The sequence below is a fragment of the Drosophila montana genome, unplaced genomic scaffold (genome assembly GCF_035044405.1).
Source record: "Drosophila montana isolate Dmon_TW-CO22-7 unplaced genomic scaffold, ASM3504440v1 contig_2848_1, whole genome shotgun sequence".
In the NCBI taxonomy this organism is placed as follows: Eukaryota; Metazoa; Arthropoda; class Insecta; order Diptera; family Drosophilidae; genus Drosophila; species Drosophila montana.
In genome coordinates, this window is record NW_026997721.1 from 23,533 (window position 1) to 39,327 (window position 15,795).

The 15,795-nt window shown below is 36.9% G+C and overlaps 1 long non-coding RNA gene across 1 annotated transcript; it reads left to right on the forward strand.

The window, feature by feature from the left end:
* The first annotated feature begins 5,645 nt into the window (after positions 1 to 5,645).
* LOC135430055 (uncharacterized) lies at positions 5,646 to 11,589 on the forward strand. Its single transcript, XR_010436529.1, has 2 exons — positions 5,646 to 5,864; positions 9,632 to 11,589. It is a non-coding gene; the product is annotated as an uncharacterized LOC135430055 (long non-coding RNA).
* Positions 11,590 to 15,795: the final 4,206 nt, after the last annotated feature.

Consider the following 15,795-nt stretch of genomic DNA (forward strand, 5'->3'; position numbering starts at 1 on the left):
GTCCTCCAACAGCGATCATCAAGCCAGATTTAAGAAAATTAAACTACGACCACTATTTCTGAGCCACAGCCTATTAGCTTATAGCTTATAAAATTCGACAAATAAACTTATTATGGCGTATTGTTGTGAAAAGCCAAAATTGACTTCAGTTATTGGCTTAGGTTTCAAAGCAGTTGCTAAAAAACATTAGCGGCTCAAAAATTATAATAAAAATAACCACATAATTAACTCAAATCAATAGATCGTACAAAGTGCAAAAGTATAAACAATCACAAATAAATTACGTGACAGACTTTTCATGATGTAAGCTATTTGCGACTTTACGTCGACACACAAACTTAAACAAGTATCACAAAGGAAGGGGCTATATGAAAATAGTGTATCCGATAGGCCGAAAGCTAATACCGCCCTAAATAATCAAAATAAAAATCGTAGGATCAAAAGTAAGCTTCAGCAAAATTCAATTTTCCAATCAACTAGTTCAAATAGTTATGCCAACGCAAGCCAAAACCAAAGTGATAAAGCACAAAATAAACAGTGCACTAAATCCGAAGAGAACCAGAAGGCTTACCACGAGTTCCAACAGAAAGGAAATCAGCGCAGAACCCAAAAATAACTAGTTTAGGTTGGAACTCCTAGACAAAAAGAAAAAAGATTTAAAAAAAAAGTGCTACACAAGTGTTGTGACAAACAGTATCGCGAAAGTGACAAAACGAAAATCAAAATCTCTTTATTGCTCACCAATTCGGATTGTACCAACGAGAAGTAATGCATCATGAAAATAAAATTTCGAATGGTAATTGACTATCGAAATCTTAATGAAACAACAATTGATGATAAATAACCTATACCGGTCATGGTTGAAATTTTGGTGATTAGGTAATTGCTAATGTTTCACTATCATTGATCTTGAAAAGGTTTCCATCAAATTCAAATGGCAGTAATCTCACTAGCCAAATTAGTCTTTTCAACAAAAAATAGACATGACAAATCGAGTGTATTCGTATAGCCATTTGGGTTAAAAAAGTAATATCATTTCTTGGACTTTGCGGTTTATAGAAAATTATCCCCAGCTTTGCTAAAATAGGCAAACCAATGATATTAAAATAAAAGAGAGAAAGGTGCAACAATTCACACCACCAATATATTATATAAATGAGCATTTGAACAATTAAAAGTATTAATTATGTCTGTTCCGATATTAAATTTACTGATACGAGTAATAGCGCTGTAGGTGCAGTGTTATTGCAATATCATAGACCAGTCTGTTATGCCAGTAGAACCCTAAACGAACATAACATGAATAGAGGAACTACTTTTAGCTAGTGTCCGGGGCACTAATCAGTTCAAGTCCTATATTTATGGAAGAACATTCGAAATTCTTCGTGATCACAGAACCTTAGTTTGGCCTCATAATATAAAAGTACCAAACATGAAATTCCAGAGGTGGCGAATCAAGCTAAATGAGTTTGATTTCCGAATCAAATATGTACCAGGGAAACAAAATCATATTGCCGATGCAGTATCTCGAAAAAAAGTTAGAAGAAAATTGAATAGGGGAAGCTCCTAACAGTATGGTGGCAATTATACATAGTGCTCAAGAAGAAAGTCAAAGTCATATATCCATAACTGAAAGAACAATTAATTATTATAACAGGTAAATCGAATTTATAAAAAATAACGATTGCCTTATGGGTGATGTGTCCAGGTGCCCTCCTTTATCTGTTTCTGAAGATGTATATCATACCTTAGAGGTTGCAATGTTCAATTACAATCCTCTTATATCCTATTCACCAACAACAAATAAGCTTGCTTTGGCAAAGGAGACTTGCTCCTTGCTTAATCAACGTATTCATGCAACTGACTGGTCTTTTTTATATGACTCGATTGAATTGAATATTGCTCTTAACTTTATTTTATAACACCCTGAATTCCCTCTTCGATGAATTTATTCTCATCTCAATCCCTTCGAGGGCTTCTTCTAAGCCACCCTGGATTAATCCCGGACTGAGAATTACCTTACTAGTTGCAAAAAGCAATATGCACAAACACACAGAGACAGTTTTAAAATTTTCCAAACTTGAAGCGTAAATCTTTAATTTTCCATCTTCATTTTCTCTAGGGATAGATAAAGCTAGCAATGCTAGCCTCTTTGCTGATTTTTTCCAATCAACTTACTCCCCTCTCTGTTCTAATAATAATTCTTTCCCTTATAATATTTCTTCGTCTAGTTCTATAATTGCTCCTATTATTTACCATTCCTCTCTCCTTTCTGCTAAAAACTCAAACTCGTCTCGGCCTGCCAATATTCCTCGTTGTCTACTCAAGGAGTGTACTGCTTTCCTTCTTCGTCCTTTGCAAAATTGATAGATTCCCGTGAATCTTCTGTCTTTCTATCTCTTTAAAAAGATTCTTATATCATTCCTCTTCACAAGAAAGGTGGAAAGTCTGATATAAAATATTACAGGGGTATAGCAAAACTGTCCGCTATCCCTAAATTATTAGAAAAATTATCACATCGACTTTGCAGAATTTCTGCAAATCAGTTATTTCCCCTGTTCAACATGGATTCATAAAGAATCGGTCAACTACGACCAGCCTGCTTGAATTTACTTCCTTGGTAAATGATTTTTTTCTTTCGAGAACGCAAACTAATGTCATTTACACTTACTTCAGTAAGGCGTTGGACTCTGTGCATCATGAACTTGTACTCCTTAAAAGTGACCGCTTAAGTTTCTCTCCGTCTCTTTTGCTGTGGATATCATCGTATTTAAAATGTAGGACCTAAAGAGTAATGCTGAGGTTGACTACCTCGAAACAGGTGCACGTCACTTCTGGTGTTCCTCAAGGTAGTCATCTTAGACCATTACTCTTTACTCTTTTAATAAACGATCACCCCTTTGTTATGTCATATGCCCATGTACGCCATTGCAACGCATACTTAGAGTTAAGGACCTAGGCGTTCTATTTTATTCTAAGCTCTGCTTCAATCTTCATATAGCTACCAGCGTTAATGAGGTCAAAGGTGTTTTTGGTTTATAAAACGTTGGTCTAAAGAGTCTTATGATCCCTTCATAACCAAACTTCTATACCCTTATCTTGTACGCCGTATCCTTGAATACTCCTCTGTCATCTGGTCTCCGTAGTATATTAATAGACAGGGTCGCATTGAGTCAGCTTAGAATCAATTTCTGCCTTTTGCCCTACGAGGTTCAAATTGGGACCCCAAGCTTTGGTTTTCGTCAAGATAAAGTTTCATGCTTAATTTTCGGTCACCGACAAAAAAAAAACCTATTTTTGGCAGCTTGCAATTACATCTATCTGCTGAGAGTTCGACCATCATATCCGTTACCTATATAGACCATTGCCCATATCTGAGCATAGCACACTGTAACTATATCCGCACATTAATGGTTCAATATTCGAAAGCGCCATCTTCGTGCCCCCTATCGTCCTTACAACTATACAGTCCTTACAGTCACAAAATAATTACCCGACAGGCATTTCATGATATTAGGTAGATACGACATTACGTCGACACAAAAACTTAAATAAGTAGCAAATAGGGAGGGGTTATATACAAATAGTGTATCCGATTGGGCGAAAGCTAATAACCCCCAAATTAATCAAAATAACAATCGTAGGATCAGGAGAAACTGTCAGCAAAATTCAATTTCCCAAACACCAGTTTAAATAGTTATGCCATCGCAAGCCAAAACCAAAATTAGTAAGCACAAAATAAACAGTGCACTAAATCCGAAGAGAACTCTTCTTGTACTTTTATTTTATTAGTATAGTTTTAATTCTGTTCCATTAATATTTGAATATGTTTGTCTATTCTACTGCTTTCTTCAGCATTCTATTGCTATCTTCAGCATTCATATTACCTGATATGGTTTCAATTATAGATCTTAAGCCATTAAGCCATGGGTAAAAGGGGTGTAATGTATTTGTGCAAATGTATGTAACAGGCAGAAGCATCTCCGATCCAATATAGTATGTATATTCTTTATCAGCATAAATAGCCGAGTCGATCTAGCCATGCCCGAAGGCCGGTCCGTCTGTCCGTCCGTATGCATGAATGCAAGGACATCAGAACCTATAAGAGCTAGAGACTTGAAATTTGCAACTTAGGTCCTCCTACCGCACGTAGGAGTTTGTTTCCGATAATCGATAAGATGCCCCGTTTCCAAGTAAACGATTTTGGCTGGCCATGCGTTAGCGGCAAGTAGCGCAAATTACAAGACTTTGTGTATACTTGTAGACACACATAAACTGGCACGTCCTTATTGAATTTTATCAACAGCATTGCAATTGCAATTGTATTGTATTCTGTGCTGTGTTTATGAGATGCTTTTTAATCCGTTTTTTATACCCTGAACCCATAGAAAATGGGTAAAAAGGGTATAATGTATTTGTGCAAATGTATGTAAGACGCAGAAGGAAGCATCTTCGACCCCATAAAGTATATATATTCTTGATCAGCATCAACAGCCGAATCGATCAAGCCATGTCCGTCTGTCAGTCCACCTGTCCGTCCGTATATATGAACGCACGATTATCATAGCCTATAAGAGCTAGAGACTTGAAATTTGGACCGTAGGTCCTCCTAGTGCCCGCGCAGTACGAGTTTGTGTCCGATAATCTATAACTATCCCCGTTTCTAGGTTTTAAGAGCTAGAGTCACCATTGACATGTAGCTTCTAGAATAGTATATATATAGTGACATATTCACAACAACAGCATTTTGAACCACTGTTATTCATAAGCTACATTGCAGGGCATAACCCACTGTGTGTGTTACAAATTGAATAATCATAACAATAACATGCCTTCTGCATCCGAATTCAAATAACGCTAACAGCAGCAAAAATCCTAAGAGCAGAATGCCTTCTGCAGCCAAGCTCACATATTGTCAACAATAATTTATAAACAAAAACTGACCAACAGAATCTCTGCAGCCAAGCTCACATATTGTCAACAATCATTTATAAGCAAAAACTGATCAACAGAAAGGCGCTAGCATAAACAAGCTGCAGCGGCTGTCCCTTTGCAAAAAGTCACGTACTCCAATTATTATTTAGCTTTAAATATAGCGTAAGCCAATTTTTGTACTTCAGTCTTAATCCAGATATTCAACATAATAAACTGATAAAAATTCACTCTCGTGAAATAAAGTCTTTTTATTCAAACTTATAACTACGTTATTGGCGCAGCCGGTAGGATAGCATTTTGTGAAAAGAAATAAATTAAAGTTCGTGAGTGATACGATCAATTAAAGAGAGGCTTATCCATACAACTGGTGTCTTCTCTGATCAACAAGTGTAATTGTGCACAGTATTACAACTAAATCGAATATATTTCAACTCCAAAATTCGCTATCCGCAAAAGAACTTAACGTGTCAAAACAATTCAAGCAACGTATAAATCCAATTCGGTCGTTGCAACACAAAGTGAATTTCGTGACACAAACTAAATACCTAAAATTATTAAAAAAAAAAATGGAGCAACCAGATGGCTCTCATGTGGCTGCACTTGCAGCAATGAATAAATTAAACGACCAAAATTTAAACCAATTGCTTCAACAAATACGGAACGTGCCAGCCTTTGAGACCCTATAACCCTGGGTCCATTTTTCAGAAGGATGGATAACCTGCTTCAACTGTACTCTACTCACAATGAACGACAACAATGCAACATATTCGGGGCGATTGAGCTCCAGATATCCGGAGATGCCCAGAAGGTTCCTAGAATGCTGCAAATCAACAACTGGTCCCAACTGAGGGAAGCTTTAATCTCCGAATACAAGACGCAAACACCCGTGGAAGAACTACTGCGAAGACTATATAATACCAATTATCAAGGTAATTTACGTAAATTTTGTAGGGAGGTAGAGGCTAAGATAATAATTATAACTGACAAGTTAGAATTAGAAGGGAATTTAGAATTCCAGATTGATACAAACGCTATGCATCACTGATACAAACGCTATGCATAACACTGTAAAAAACTTAATAAATAAAAAATTACCAGATAGACTCTTTATGTCACTCGCAAGACATGATATATCCACTATTTCAAAATTAAAACAAGTAGCTCAAATGGAGGGCTACTATGAGGAAAATTATTATAACAGTAATAAAAAACAAAATACTAACAATGCTATAAATTATTCAGGAAATACTTAACCTCAATTTACCCCAAATTACATAACTAACAATAATCAAAGCCACAATTTTTCACATCACCCTCCGAACAACCAAACTTATTTTAACCAAAATAAGCAACTAGCTCAAGAATTCAAACAGAATTTACAACAAGCACAAATAAATAACCCCATAAATCAAAACATTTCTCAAGGTAGATATATACCAAATCAATCGTACAAGCGTATACGAGAAAATACTAGTGGTTCCCAAAAAATGCAGGTTGATGAAAATTACCAACAGTCAGAGAACTATCAGGGTAACTATGTACAAGAGGAGTATGGTTGTCAGAACAACCAACATGAGGAGTTTCAGAATAATGAAATAAAAGACGAAAATTTTCCAATTGGAGCCTCGCGACAAGCCAGTACATAGAAATTAAAATTAATAACAGACGCTACAGATGTCTCATTGACACTGGGTCGTCATAAAATAAATATGATGAGGGAAAACTTCCTTAATATACCAGTTTATACAAGACCTACTTTGATTAGAACCATGACAGGGATCCACTGCACCTAATAAACTCTTTAGGCAAGATCAGATATTTTACATACATGATTTTTCACCTCATTATGATATACTTTTAGGCAGAAATTTATTAAAGGCAAACAACGCCATAATTGACTACGCTCATGACAGAGCAATAATTAGCGAGAGATCGTTCAATCAGAGGAAATTAGTTTGGGATCCAAATTCAGAAAAAAACTTCGAAGCATATTTAAAGCCAGAAAGTTATACACAAGAAATTAATTACGCAATAAGTAATGAAATAACATCGGGACAAGATTACCGAGTTGATCTAAACGTTGAAGAAAAATCAAAACTATTAAAATTACTGAAAAATTTCAGTGACATCCAATATCGAGAAGGTGACAATTTGACCTTCACGAGCATTGTTAAGCACGAAATTAATACACATCATGAAAATCCAATTTACAAGAAACCATACGGTTACCCTTTCGCTTTCGAACAAGAAGTCGAAAAGCAAATTAAAGATATGTTAACCCATGGTATTATTCGGCATAGCCAGTCGCCTTATTGTAGTCCCTTATGGATCGTACCAAAAAAGGCAGACGCCTCAGGAAAGGCAAAATTTAGATTAGTGGTCGATTACAGAGGATTGAACGACATTACAATCAATGATAAATTCCCCATTCCAAACATGGACGAGATTTTGGGAAAATTAGGAAGATGTTCATACTTTACAACAATAGATTTAGCAAAAGGTTTCCATCAGATTGAGATGGACAAGAACTCAATTAATAAAACAGCATTTTCTACCAAATACGGACATTACGAGTATACTCGAATGCCATTTGGACTTAAAAATGCACCAGCAACATTCCAAAGGTGCATGAATCACGTTCTTCGTGATTTAATTAACAAGCATTGTCTTGTTTATTTGGACGACATTATTGTCTTCTCCACATCACTTGAAGAACATTTAAATTCAATAAATAAAGTTTTTGAAAAATTAAGACAGGCAAATTTGAAACTTCAATTAGATAAGTGCGAGTTTTTAAAAAAGGAAACAGAATTCTTAGGCCATATTATAAGTCCAGAGGCATACGGCCAAACAAATTGAAAGTAAAAGCAATACAAGAATTTCCTTTGCCAAAAACATCAAAGGAAATTAAATCATTTCTAGGTTTATGTGGTTATTATCGAAAGTTCATTCCAGATTTTGCAAAAATTGCAAAACCATGACTTTTACCTAAAGAAAGCGGCAGTAAAATATTAACTTTGAAAATTAAATATTAATATAACGACCAATATTAGATGTCAGACTTTAATAAAAGTTTCAGGTAACACCGACGCAAGTAATTTGCAATAGGAGCTGTGTTGTCACAAGATAACAAGCCAATTAGTTTCTCAAGTAGAACGTTAAACGATCATGAACAAAATTACAGTACAATAGAAAAAGAGCTTTTAGCAATAGTGTGGGCAGTAAAATATTTTCGCCCATATTTATATGGCAGACCATTTGACATTTTAAGCGATCATAAGCCACTCGTTTGGCTAAACAACATTAAAGAACCCAACATGAAATTACAACGTTGGCGTATTAAACTTAGTGAATATAATTTCTCAATCAAATACTTAGAAGGAAAATTAAACCACGTAGCAGATGCTTTATCACGCATCAAAATTGAAGAAAATATGCTAGGCGAACAAGATATTAACACACAAGCTACAGCACATAGCGCTGAAGAAGATAATGAAATTTAATACATTTAACAGAAAAACCATTAAACTATTTTAGAAGACAAATAGAAATGATTAGAAGTGATACCGAGCAAATAGAAGTTGAACCATATTTTAAAAAATTAAGAATAAAAATCGAATATTTAAACTTAAACATTGAAAAGCTAAACAGATATTGAAAAACATTAGAATACGATTCCGATTTTGATAATACAACAAGCCTTTAAAGAAATAATGAACCCCAAAACAACTCGAATATTACGAACAAATATTAAACTGAAAGACATTAGGAGCTATGCAGAATTTAAAGAAATAATAGTTAGCAACCACAAGAAACTTTTACATCCAGGCATCGAAAAGATGGTCAGACTTTTTAAAGAAACATATTATTACCCAGACTATCAAAATTTAATCCAAAACATAATTAACGAATGTGAAGTTTGTAATCTAGCTAAGATTGATCACAGGAACACATCTTGTAAATTTAAAATTACACCAGAAGTAGAAAACTGTAGAGAAACTTACGTAGTAGACATTTATTCAATAAAAAACCACAGCTATTTAACATGTATTGATTTATATTCAAAATTTGCAAATGTAATTGAACTTAACGGCAAGGATTGGATGGAAGTTAAAAGAGGACTCATCCAAATATTTAACAACATGGGAAAACCTATAACTCTGAAGGCAGATAGGGACAGTGCTTTTATGAGTCTTGCCCTGAAAGAATGGTTGAATAAGGAAAAAGTTGAAATTCAAATAACAACAAGTAAAAATGGTGTAGCGGATATAGAAAGACTACATAAGACAATTAATGAAAAAATACGCATTATAAATACTGACGATGACGAAGAAAATAGACTCATGAAAATTGAGGTAATTTTATACACTTATAATCATAAGCTAAAACATAACTCTACTGGCAGAACTCCAGCTGACATTTTCATTTACGCAGGTACACCTAATTATAATACCCAAATATAAAAGAGACCAGAATAAATAATCTTAATAAAAACCGAAATGATTTCGCAGTAAATACAAAGTTTAGGAAAGCACCCATAATTCACGGTAAATTACATAACCCTTACAAACCCACTGGGAAAATAGAACAAATTGACGAAGATCATTTTGAGGAGACTAACAGAGGTCGAAAAATTAAGCATTATAAAACAAATTATCAAAAACAAAAGAAATTAAATAAGAGCAAATATTTACAGGAGGACGAAGTTCCAAAACAGGACATATAACATTCATTTTTCTGGCACTAATGATGTCAACACTATTACCAGGAAGTAATAACCAGTTTATAGATATTAACCCTATTAAATCAAATAAGGACTTACTCTTTAAAATAGGCATGATAGACATACCCGATAATTACGAGCACCATTGTCTCACAATAAATTTAACAAAGACAGAAGACACATATGACAAATTAATGTTACAAACAAACAAATTTAAGGACAGAATACAAATTCAATATTTGACAGAAAAGTTGCAAAGAGAAATAAACGGTATCCGAATAGTAAAAAGAAGTAAGAGAGGATTACTTAATTTCGTAGGAACAACATACAAATACTTATTTGGAACTTTAGATAACAACGATAAGGAGGAACTTGAAGAAAAAATGAATTCAATAGCTCAAAATAGTATTCAAATAAACGAACTCAACCATGTAATTGAAGCGGTCAACCAAGGAATAGAAATAGTAAACAAAGAAAGAGAAGAAAGAGAAGAATTTAAAGTACTGGAACTACTTGCATTCAACTTACAACAATTCACAGAATATATTGAAGATTTAGAAATGGGAATGCAACTAACTAGATTGGGAATTTTTAATCCAAAATTATTAAAACACGACTATCTCACAAACGTTAATTCCGAAAAGCTACTTAACATAAAAACATCTACTTGGCTTAGATCAGATACGAATGAAATTTTGATTATTTCACACATTCCTAGAGAAATAAATAAAACCCCATTATACGAAATTCTACCCTACCCGGACGATGATAAAAATATTTTACAAGACGAAACACAATACAAATACTACTCACATAATAATAATTTATACAACAAGGACAAGAAAAAATTAACTATTAACCAATGCATATTAGGTATAATAAAACAAACTAACACTAGTTGCAGATTTTCAAAAACACATCTAATAACACAAACTAACTATATCGAACCAAATATACTTATAACATGGAACTTACCCAAAATCACATTGAATCAAAACTGTATTAAAAATGATATCTTAATTGAGGGAAATAACATAATAAAAATTCATAATTGCTCAGCAATACTTAATGAGATATCTATAAGCAATTTGAACTCAGACTACACACAGAGTATATACGTAAGAAATAATATTACTAAATTAAAGCCACTTTCGTACATTCAAACAAAAGAAATAATTTTCGAAAATATTAAAGAAATGAAAATATTCCAAATTATAATAATTACAGTATTTGTAATCATCATATTAATCATAATAATGTATCTAGCATATAAGTTTAAAAATATACCCAAACAAATATTTATTAAGAAACTAAATGTTATTGATCAGCCACCTGCACAACTCCCAGTTGAACTTGAAATTGAAAATGAACAAGAAAATTTAAATATGTTACCAAAATTGTATCCTAGCATTTAAAGAATATTTTTTATTATACTTACCTTTTTCATATACCCTACACGCGTGAGGACACGCTTTATTTTTAGTGGGGAGGAGTGACATATTCACAACAACAGCATTTTGAACCACTGTTATTCATAAGCTACATTGCATGGCATAACCCACTGTGTGTTTACAAATTGAATAATCATAACAATAACATGCCTTCTGCATCCGAATTCAAATAACGCTAACAGCAGCAAAAATCCTAAGAGCAGAATGCCTTCTGCAGCCAAGCTCACATATTGTCAACAATCATTTATAAACAAAAACTGACCAACAGAATCTCTGCAGCCGAGCTCACATATTGTCAACAATCATTTATAAACAAAAACTGATCAACAGAAAGGCGCTAGCATAAACAAGCTGCAGCCGCTGTCCCTTTGCAAAAAGTCACGTACTCCAATTATTATTTAGCTTTAAATATAGCGTAAGCCAATTTTTGTACTTCAGTCTTAATCCAGATATTCAACATAATAAACTGATAAAAATTCACTCTCGTGAAATAAAGTCTTTTTATTCAAACTTATAACTACGTTATTATATATATCAAACTTCTTTCATTTTATGGCTATCTCCACCTCCCCGCTACCACCGCATAGCTATAAATCAAGTAGTTAGTTTTGTCTGGAATGCTCTTCGATCTGCGGGTATAATTCGTTTCTGTATTCGTCTAGATTTCAAAGATTGTTTCTGTGTTTTTATTAAAAGCATGTGCTCATCCTTTGAACAGTTCGTATGGGGTGTGTCGGGTGGCCGAATGCTAGTATTTCGTCATGGTCAATTTGCATCCCTAATTTCTTCTTTTTATCTATAACAATTCTGTAGATTTCTGTAGAGGGTAGAGTTACTAGTTAATTGTTTGATCGAGGTTATATGGAGTTGTATTTTATATTGCTTGCAAAAGTCGTTGTAGAGATTGGAAGAATATTTAGCCCCTTAGTCACAAATAATTTTCTGGGGTATTCCAAATAGTTGGATAAAATTTTGTATTGCCTTTCCAACGTTCGAACTGTCCCTTATAGGGATTTTGAATGCCGTTGCGAATCTGGAGAATTTGTCAATTATTGTGACCACGTATTTTCCGTTAATTGTATAAAGGTCCGTGTGTATGATATCTAAGGGTTTCATACGTGTTTCTGTCTCCTAGTATACTACTTTGTGTGGATGTCCATCGTATTTTAATATATTACAATTGTTGCTAGTATTAATTGTTAATGCGAATTTTGATTTCATATTTGGGTAGAAATAGTGTCTTTTTAGCTGTGCAGTAACTTCTTCACTGCCTTTATGATTTGAAGAAATATGTTGGTTACGAATTGCTTTTTACTGGTCGTCCGTATTGACAAGGTCTATTGGTAGTATTGTGCACCTAACAACATTATAGATATAACTGTGTGCGAATAATTGTGAAAAGTCATTTCGGATGTTTTTAAAAATATCCTCTGTTCCATAGATTTCCGAAGTTTTTTTTGGTTTAAGTACATTCTTAAGTATTTTTATAATGTTCTCTTCGTTATATGCTGTTCGCTAATCTGGCGTCGTAGTTTGATCTTAAAAGGCATTGTAGTGGTCACTCTTAACGTCGTGCTCATTTAAAATATTAATTGAATGTAGTGGTCGTTTATCAGTTTTTCCTATACGTAAATGTGTTCGTTCAGATTTACTGAGTTAGAAAGTACTATATGGTGTCGCCTGGAGTTCGATGTTCTTGTCTTGTCTGTTGCATAACGTTTACGTCTGCATTCCTGATAATATATGTCTCTTTCCCGGATAGCTGCGTCATATGCCTCTATAAGGGACGTGGGTCTCATTGCCCTCAAAAATGCTCCTAGACGTCCTGTTACTCCTGTTAAAAATGTATTTAGACATATTTTCATGTACTGAATATGTGGGGGGTGATTTTTCCTTTCTTTCTCCACAATTGCGTAGGGTTTGTATTTGTGTATTGTCACTTTTAATAATAAGATCCGCTTCACTCTTTTGTTTTGTCTATATTTGGTTACAAAAATATGGAGACTCAAAGCGTAGTTTGCTTAAGCTACATAAATGAACCTGGAAGTAGCCACAAAACTACAGGTTAGCGGTCATTTTGAAATGCAGCATACTTTGCGGAATGAACATCCCGCCCCCTTGCAATACTATTGCAATTGGAGGTCCTTGGAAGGGAGGGGGGGTCAGGTGTCGTGCCTGGTGTCACAGGCTGCAGGTTCCGAACATGGTGTTTTGCGCCACCGGCAGACCGTCTTTGCTGGGTACCAGACCCGGGCGGATTATTTGTAAAGGACCGCACCGAGCACCAAAGACATGGTGCCGGGCCGATGGAAGTCGGCATCCACTAGGATAATGTTTTCCAGCTTTTTCTGGATGGACTCCTCGATTGGTTTTATAGGGGTCCGAATCTGAAGTTGATTCTCCGTCTGGAGAATCGTTTCCATGGTCGAGCCTTTGAACCCCTTTGCGCTGATGAAAGCGGTACAAGCACCTTCTGCACCGATGCGAGTGTCGGAAAGCCCAAGGGCCGTTGCCGAAGATGCATTGATGCGACTCGTTGGACTGCACGGATTGATGAGCGCTAGAGTCTCGAAGGTTTTCGTCCCGTTTCCTAGGAGCACCAATGAAGTAGGCAATACACTGATGCTCCTGCGCTGGAGGAGAGACGACAGCGTTTTAGCTGGTGCTGCATAATCGAATCGCGGCGCCCGCGGTGGGGGCGCGGCGGATGGGGTGCGTCGAGAGGGGCGAGCTTCCTTCTTGGCCTTCTGCACCTGGCCATTGGGGGCCCGCGGTACTGGGTGTGTACCTCGTTTCTTCTCCTCTCCCTTGATGTGCAGCAAACTGTGGTGGTCCTTGCCACAGGACCGGCAGAAATAATTGCTACGGCACGATGGTCGTGAGTGCTCATGGGCCAGGCAGTTGGGGCAGTACTTATTTATCAGTACTGCCCGGAGACGCTTCTCAGGACTCAAGCTCAGGAAGCGTTGGCACTACCGCAGTGCATGCACTCCCCGGCATACCCGGCATCTGTACTCCACGAGGCGGTTGGCTGGTGTTGTCTGGGCGTGGAGCCCTGTCGCTAAAGGAGGAAAAACAAGAAGCTTTTTTTAAAATTTAGTTTCGTAGACACAGAGTAACACAGGTGTTAGTTGAGAGATCTGTATCTACGGAATCGTGGCATTGGAACCACCCATTGGAAGGTGGATGAGCTTAGCTACGGGCCGTTTGACGACGCCGCGGGCAGTAAGGACATCTACCACGCGGACCTTGTCATCCTTGCCTAGATGCGTGGCTTGGACTCGGCCGAGGCGCCATTCGTTGGATTATCTTGAAGGTTATCTTCTTTGACGATAACCATGTCACCGTTCTGACTGTTTCTTGTTGGATGTTGCCATTTGTTTCTTTTGTGCAATTCCTTGAGGTATTCCTCTTTCCAACGGAAACAGAACTGCTGATTAAGGGCCTTAAGACGTTTCCAGCGGTGCAGGATGGATGCAGCGCTCTCCTTAATTTCAGGCTCCGAAATCGAGACAAGAGGACCGCCGACGAGGAAATGGCCTGGACTAAGGGCTAGTAGGTCAGCCGGGTTCTCTGATAATGGTGAGATTGGCCTCGAGTTGAGGCATGCCGCTATTTTTTATAAGAGCGTGGATAATCTTAAAACGAGTATTTGAAAGAGGAAGTGGCCTTGTAAAAGAGGGTCTTGAAGCTCTTTACTCCTGCTTCCCATAAGCCACCCATGTGGGGTCGCTTGAAAGGTTGAAGCGCCAGGACAAGTTTTGATGGCTGTAGATTGAAATAACACGCGATTTCGCGGCTTCTATAAAGTCACGCAATAGGGATTTAGAAGCTCCAACGAACGTTTTGCCGTTGTCGGAATACATTTGTTGGGGGCACCCCCGTCGAGAGACAAATCGAGCGAAAGCGGCCAGGAACTTTTCGGTTTCCACCATGGAGGGAGATGCGATGCGTGAAACGAAGGGGGAAACGTGTGAGGGAGCTTCCATAAGAAAGAAGGATTGGCTGTATTTCGTCATAGCGGAGACTCAGAAGCTCTCACACGCCTGCATGTTGTGATCGATGAACGGATTAAGATTAATGATGGAGGTCCTTTGCAAATTGAACTTCAGGTTTCTGACAGCGCCTTATAAAACGGTACATATAGGCCACGACTGCTTTGTCGAATTCGGAGAAGCGATCTACAATTTTGGAAGCAACTTTGACAAGTTGATTCAATAGGAGTTGGCCTCATTGGCTATTGAGACTGTGGCGACTGTAGCCATTCTGGTCCATGCCACCAAGATCATTGGCCACGAGGTCAAATGATGGAACAAATCAGCGGGGTTGTATTTGGAACGAACGTGAGACCATTTGCTGGATTTGGTGGCTTGTGCAATTTTGGTGACTCTATTAGCCACGAAAGTCGTCCATTTGCATGGTGGCTTGCTAAGGCAAGCTAGCACTATTGTTGAGTCGGTCCAACAGAAAAGCTACTGTCTTTCGACCGAAAGCTGTGGTAGGATTGCTGCAGACAGTTCCGCAAGCTCGACAGCGCCACACAACTCTAAACGAGGGAGGGAGATGGTCTTCACCGGAGCGACCCTGGTTTTCGCTGTCAGCAGATGGACTGAAACTTCATGCGCAGGTTCAATCCGGGTGTATATTGCGCTCTGAGACGCATCGCAAAAACCATGGAGCTGCATC